The 7,377-nt window shown below is 46.5% G+C and overlaps 1 long non-coding RNA gene across 4 annotated transcripts; it reads right to left on the bottom strand.

The window, feature by feature from the left end:
- LOC146654283 (uncharacterized) lies at window positions 1–2,920 on the bottom strand. Of its 4 annotated transcripts, XR_014907181.1 has the most exons (6): window positions 2,881–2,920; window positions 2,628–2,759; window positions 2,144–2,207; window positions 1,632–1,784; window positions 1,177–1,267; window positions 1–580 (listed from the first exon to the last, which is right to left on the bottom strand). It is a non-coding gene; the product is annotated as an uncharacterized LOC146654283 (long non-coding RNA). The 4 variants fall into 4 exon arrangements; XR_014907180.1 differs by having other exon boundaries at window positions 2,628–2,913; XR_014907182.1 differs by having other exon boundaries at window positions 2,144–2,179; window positions 2,628–2,913.
- Window positions 2,921–7,377: the final 4,457 nt, after the last annotated feature.

The raw sequence follows: 7,377 nt of genomic DNA, 5'->3' as shown, positions 1-7,377 counted from the left end.
CCATATGGGATATTTAGACTGTATAACTGTTCACGCTACATCTCTTCACTAGTAAAAGAAAGAAAAAATACAAAGAGAAATTTAAAAATGCTGCCAAACAGACAAACAGAACTTGTACAGAGCAAAAGGAAAAACAAACAACAACAAAAAACAGCTCGTCCTCATGGCAGTTGCAGAGTATATAAAAATGAACCCTGCGATCCGTTCCTGGAATTGAGCTTCAAAAATGCAGCAGAACAAGTGTGAGATTTAAATGTCCTCTCACCTAGAGCTGGTCACCTCACATGCATAACAGTGAGCTTCGTTGCAGGAGCAGTTTTGTCTTAGTTGTGAGCTTTTCTTGAGAGCTGAGTTGCATCCAACTCCATTACCACCCATTGAATCACCTCAAAAGTGTAGCAGAGTTGTGATGGGTAACTCATGTTGAAGGAATAAAAAAGGTCCAAACAGCATGGCTACTGCAAAGGTCACGTTATCCAGATCTTGAAGAACAACATCAGAAAAGTCATTGCCTGGCGCATCTCTGGAGACAGATGTTCATTGTGGTTTTCTCAATCTGTGCAGTGGCCTCAGGCAAGTCCTGGTTAAACACAAAACATTTCTTTAAGATTCCTTTTTAAACTCATCTCTTTTGAATCTACCAGTTCTAATGTTAGAGTAATTTAAACCAATGCAAGCAACATAGTAAATAGCTATAGCCAAAGAGTGGCCTGCCATGCTGCCATTCATGGTCTAACAGAGTTTCTAAGAGAGGGTGAAAAACATAATAATTTCAAATGCTTTACATTAGTTTTTGTTAGAAAGACACCGGCCCATCAGAAATCCAGGCTATGTCACTCAGAAGATGTTAGAATTTAGACTTTCAGCCCCACAATTTGGTTAGCTGTTGGTCAGTTGGTCTTTTTTTTTTTTTTTCAAACAAAAGCTAATGTAAATACTGGTGGGATTTTCCTTTGTTCATTAGAATGACAAATTTAAAGTTTTTTCACACTGATGTGACCCCTAATACAGGGGTGGGGCCTCAAGGGCCGGCGGCCGAGTTCACTACCAGGCCTCATGTGAACTTCAAATTATTAAAGAGCACTACTGGTCCTAACCAGTCCAATGAGGATCAAGTGGATAACTAAATGCATTTTTAAAGGTTGCAAATCCACAATCTACTCATAAAACACTCACCATGAACTCCTGCACCAAGATGTTGCAATTGTCTTTCACACAGATGCGGAGCACTTTGATGAGGGACTCCAAGCATTAATGTCATCCTTGACTATTATAACAAAGAAAACAGAGATTTGTGAACTTTTCAGTAGCACAGAAGAAAATGATCCCAGACAAAAACTCTTGACTTTTTAAACCAGTCAACATGCAACACCAGCATCTACAAAGCAATATCAAAAGTTCCTGTTTGACATCAACTTTATGGATATATAGTTTCCAGAACATTTATTTTTAAAAAAAGATAAATTTTTCTCAGTGGGCCAGTAAATGCATGACGAAAATAATGGCATCCTTTTAGTGGAATCATTACTCACAGGTAATAGTTGACTGTTTCAATGGATGTAGCATAAAAATTTTACTGACCTAATGCAATACATATACACTTTGTAGTTAAAGAATTTTAAAGTCCTTACTGTCATAATGGCAGCTACATCCTTTAGCTTTGTGCCCTGTTCCCCCGATCACTTTGCAAACACTTTCAGCAAACTGTCAGAGAGAAACTCAGCTCCGTCAGAAACCTTGACTGTAAAGGCATGGTTGGGATGCACTGGAATGCTGCATTTTATCTGAAATGACATAAAATTATTTTGAAATAACAGCAGGCACTGTGCTTGGTTAATCAGTAATGTTTTGTTGAATAAAAACTGTGTTTCCAGATCTTATGGGATTAAAAAAAAATCCAAAGATGTTTGTTTCTGATTTGCAAACCAACAACCCACAAGTTACAACCTCATTTCAGTTCAAGTGTGCATTAATGCGAGTCCAGTAATCACCTTTCTGGCAATACATACAGGTATAAGTTAAACCTATGGCAGATTTTGGATTTCTCAGTTGTATTAATAGGGTGAGTATGCATGCACCTAATAATTATAAAAAACCCATTATAATTAAGTTACAGAAACGAAAATAGAATATACTTTCTTACCATAACACCTTGAACCCACAATCCATCAGCTGACTCCTGGTGAAATGCAGAATAGAGGTCGTCTCTCAATGTGCAGCAAAAAAAACAAAAACAAAAACAAAAGGACAGCAGGTGAGGCCAGGAGGGGTAGGGATGTAAGCTAGCATAATGCCGCTGATGATATTAGCTAAAGCTGTTCAATGTCCAAAATCTCACTAACACCATGGTGCAGTAAATACACAATGTAACTGAAGAGTCAGTTGGCAAATCTATTCACACAGAAAACCAAATTATGTTATGAGTGCCTCGTAATTAGGTTTAATGTGATATTACGGCTCTTGTGCCAAAGACAAATTCAAATGAAAAAGCGCCAATTCTTTGACAACAGATAAAACAGCAAATAAGCTAACGGCTCTTTTTTAGCATGTTACATGGCGACACTCTAGACGTTTAACTACATTTGTCTGAAATATGGTAAATATTAATTCAAAAAATCAAGACATACCAAAAACGTAGAGTTGGCTGCTCGACTTGACTGAGATGGATGCCTTTTTTAAACCACGATCCAAAGCCCGCGAGATGAAATCACGCGTGGTTTCACGAGATTTAACGTTGCTATCTTATTGACTTACTTCACCTGAACATGATATGAACAATTTAATACACCCTTTCTGCATATCATGTAGTTTTTACACTATATAGTTACATTTAACTTTAAAACATGAGGCAATTGTGTTAAATACATGCAAGATGCTTACATAAATCCAAGAGATGGCCAGTCCCTTTTTTTCAGTGTGGATACTGTAGCTCCTGTGAAAAATAGAGCCTCAAATTCAGAACTACTTGGCTCCCTGGTATAATTCTGAAACATGTAGCTACTTTTAGTACCATTTAGTCTTTTTCTCCAATTGATCTTTCTGAGTTAACTTCAGTAATTACTTCCTCAAAACCATTCCTACAACACTGCTCAAAGACGTCCTGCCATTAATTAATGCTTCAATTTTAAATATGACCAACCTATCTCTATCCAAAGACTACAAGAACACAAGAAGAATATGGTAAGTTAAACAAAGAACTTGGTACAATGAGTAAAGATGGCCTGTTACTAACATGAGTTAGCTGACAAACTGGTGAAGAAGAGATGTAGACGCTGGTCTTAAATACTGCCTGTAGATCTACAGGGAGTGCAGAATTATTAGGCAAATGAGTATTTTGTCCACATCATCCTCTTCATGCATGTTGTCTTACTCCAAGCTGTATAGGCTCGAAAGCCTACTACCAATTAAGCATATTAGGTGATGTGCATCTCTGTAATGAGAAGGGGTGTGACATCAACACCCTATATCAGGTGTGCATAATTATTAGGCAACGTCCTTTCCTTTGGCAAAATGGGTCAAAAGAAGGACTTGACAGGCTCAGAAAAGTCAAAAATAGTGAGATATCTTGCAGAGGGATGCAGCAGTCTCAAAACTGCAAAACTTCTGAAGCGTGATCATCGAACAATCAAGCGTTTAATTCAAAATAGTCAACAGGGTCGCAAGAAGCATGTGGAAAAACCAAGGTGCAAAATAACTGCCCATGAACTGAGAAAAGTCAAGCGTGCAGCTGCCAAGATGCCACTTGCCACCACACAGCAAATCCAGCATGTCCAAATTAACACTGTCAGATTTGATTTCAACACTATTAAAGTGTCTATGTCATGGTCCTGCGACCATGACTCAGTGACTTTATGTTTATGTACTTATTGTTATTACTTTCATTATTATTCATGGCTGTTTTGGGATGGTTTGTGTTTGGGATTTTAGACACTGGGTTCTGGGTTTGTGCTCCCTCTGTTGGTCCCTGGTGTTAGTGTTCCCCTGTCTCGTCAGGTTAATCAGGTCCAGCTGTTTCCCCCATCTGTGTGTGATTTCCCAGTGTCTCTTTGTGTATTTATAGCGTGTGATTTCCTCTGCTCCTCGTCGCGTCGTCTGTGTTCCTACCTGTGTTCATCCTCTGTGTTACCCTGCGTACTCTGCATCTACCCTGTGAAATCCTCTGCGTGCTCTCCCTGCTGTTCTCCCTTCGTGTTCAGGTTTGCCACTCCTTTGTGTAGTTTCACCCAGTTTAGTTCATCCGTAGTTCTGTTTTGCCATCTCCTCTTTATGTTTGTTATTATCAATAAATCACCCTCACACCTGAATAAGTGCTGCGCTTTGAGTCCTCCTTCCACTCTCCACACGGCCGCTGCCCCGGACCGTGACAGTACGACGCGACCACAACATGGACCCAGCAGCGCTTAATCCATCCAGGGAACTACGGGAAAATCTCATCGATGCGACACAGGAGCTGATCGACCTGTGGCTGGAAAGCCCGGGTGGCACGTCCCAGCGCGCTGTAGAGAGGCGGCTACAGCGTCTGGTGACCGGTCTCCCATGGCTTCTGGGCTCGCTTTGTTCGTGGGAGCGGGAGTTCCTCCTTCTGGACCTCGGTCTTCACCCCCCGTCTGCTTTTACTTCCGAGCAGTCCGAGGCGGTGAGCGAGCGACATGTTCTGGCTTCCCCAGATTCCGAGACTCTGTTTTCTGGGGCTATCCAGAGCGGGATGGGAGACTGTTCGGATCGCTTACCCACCTTCGTGGTAACGGACCCTTCGCAAGTGGGCGTGTACAGACCCTCTGTGAAACCGAGAGACTGTTTCTCTGCCGCTCCTTCTGAGCCAGGACTCTATCACCATTCTCCGGCTCAGTTCTGTGTCCAGCCACAAGCTTCCCAGTCTGTAGCTCAACCATTAGCCTCCCTTAAGCCACAATTTTCACACTTTTTTTCCACCGCCGTTTCTGAGCAGGGAGACAAACTGTTACATTACGGACCTGTTCCTCAACAGCTGGCAACATTAGTGACTGTTACTCACTCCGGGGCTTCCCCAGAGGCGGGGTTGCTGCCCTCAGCTTACTCTGGACCCCTGGTGGCCAAGATGCCAGCTGTGAACTGCACCGGGCTGTCACTGCCTGAGCAGGGTCAGTGCTCTGCGCAGCTGCAGCCCTCCGTATGTGTGCCAGAGGCCCACGTGCCTACTGGTTTTGTTTCATGTGTGCCAGAGGCCCACGTGCCTGCTGGTTTTGTTTCATGTGTGCCAGAGGCCCACGTGCCTACTGGCTTTGTTTCATGTGTGCCGGGGGCCCCGGTGCCCACTGGTTCTGCGGCTGTTTTCGCTGGGGGGCCCGAGGAGCCCGTCCAGCCTCCCGCTTCGCCTGCTGGGGGGCCCGAGGAGCCCGTCCAGCCTCCTGCTTCGCCTGCTGGGGGGCCCGAGGAGCCCGTCCAGCCACCTGTGGCTGCTTCTCCACCTGTGGCTGCAGCGCCGCCTCCTGCAGTATCATCACCTGCAGCGCTACCACCTGCTACTGCCACGCCTCAGCCTGAAGCTTCAGCCTCGCCTGGTTCTGGTCCAGCTTCATCCTCACCTGGCCCAGCTTCAGCTACAGCGTCAGCTTCGCCTGGCCCAGCTTCAGCTGCAGCTTCTTCATCGCCTGGCCCGGTTTCATCCACGCCTGGCCCGTTTTCATCCACGCCTGGCCCGTTTTCATCCACGCCTGGCCCGGTTTCATCTTCGTCTGGTCCGGCTTCATCTTCGTCTGGTCCATCATCAGCATCATCAGCATCGTCTGGTCCAGCCTCCGTGTCTGCATCCTCGCCTGGTCCAGCCTCCGTGTCTGCATCCTCGCCTGGTCCAGCCTCCGTGTCTGCACCCTCGCCTGGTCCAGCCTCCGTGTCTGCACCCTCGCCTGGTCCAGCCTCCGTGTCTGCACCCTCGCCTGGTCCAGCCTTCGTGTCTGCACCCTCGTCTGGTCCAGCCTCTGTGTCTGCATCATCATCTCCGCCTGCTGCGGTCCCGGCTTCCGTGCCCTCAGCCTCGCCTGGCCCAGCCTCGTTTGGGTCTGGAGCTAAACGGCCGTTTTCTGGACCGCTGGCTAGGCTACTGGCCGAGCGCCGTCGCCTGACTGGCCGCCGTTGCCTTCCGCACGGCCGGCCCCCGGACCGCCATCGCCTGACTGGCCGCCGTTGCCTTCCGCACGGCCGGCCCCCGGACCGCCATCGCCTGTGTGGCCGCCGCTGCCTTCCGCACGGCCGGCCTCCTGAACTCTTTACGCGCCGCCGTTGCCTTCCGCACGGCCGGCCTCCTGAACTCTTTACGCGCCGCCGTTGCCTTCCACACGGCCGGCCTCCTGAACTCTTTACGCGCCGCCGCTGCCTTCTTCGTGGACGGCCTCCTGAACTGTGCTTTGGACTCTGCTCCCCTGTGGGTTTTGTGTTCATCTTTGTTTTGGGACTCTGGGGCCTCCGTCCGTGGTCGTGGTCCGGTCCCTCCGTCCTGGGCCCCCTGCCGCCCGCCCGGATCTGGTGGTGTGTTTCTGTGGCTGTCGGGGGCCAGCCCTTGAGGGGGGGGTACTGTCATGGTCCTGCGACCATGACTCAGTGACTTTATGTTTATGTACTTATTGTTATTACTTTCATTATTATTCATGGCTGTTTTGGGATGGTTTGTGTTTGGGATTTTAGACACTGGGTTCTGGGTTTGTGCTCCCTCTGTTGGTCCCTGGTGTTAGTGTTCCCCTGTCTCATCAGATTAATCAGGTCCAGCTGTTTCCCCCATCTGTGTGTGATTTCCCAGTGTCTCTTTGTGTATTTATAGCGTGTGATTTCCTCTGCTCCTCGTCGCGTCGTCTGTGTTCCTACCTGTGTTCATCCTCTGTGTTACCCTGCGTACTCTGCATCTACCCTGTGAAATCCTCTGCGTGCTCTCCCTGCTGTTCTCCCTTCGTGTTCAGGTTTGCCACTCCTTTGTGTAGTTTCACCCAGTTTAGTTCATCCGTAGTTCTGTTTTGCCATCTCCTCTTTATGTTTGTTATTATCAATAAATCACCCTCACACCTGAATAAGTGCTGCGCTTTGAGTCCTCCTTCCACTCTCCACACGGCCGCTGCCCCGGACCGTGACAGTCTATATGGGTCCACACCAGAGAGTGTTAATTTAACTGTTTTTGGAGAGTTGGTACGTTAACTCTAATTTAGTGTTAAACACCAAATCTGTCTGGAGTTGATAATTTAACACTTGGTGTTAAGAGTTTATATATTAACTCTCAAAGAGTATTTTAGTTTAACTACGTAAGAGTTATCTTCTAATTCATTCTAAAAAGCGGGAATTTTACTGTTCTGAACTTCTAGAAATTTCTTTTGGAAATAAACATTTACTAAAAAGACGCAATGGTTTTTGAAA

Source organism: Rhamphochromis longiceps, linkage group LG14 (genome assembly GCF_057381845.1).
Source record: "Rhamphochromis longiceps isolate RC_006_pf linkage group LG14, R_longiceps_female_GT1.1, whole genome shotgun sequence".
Classification (NCBI taxonomy): Eukaryota; Metazoa; Chordata; class Actinopteri; order Cichliformes; family Cichlidae; genus Rhamphochromis; species Rhamphochromis longiceps.
Note: the sequence above shows the minus strand (reverse complement) of the source record. Positions and strands in the feature narration are given on the sequence as shown.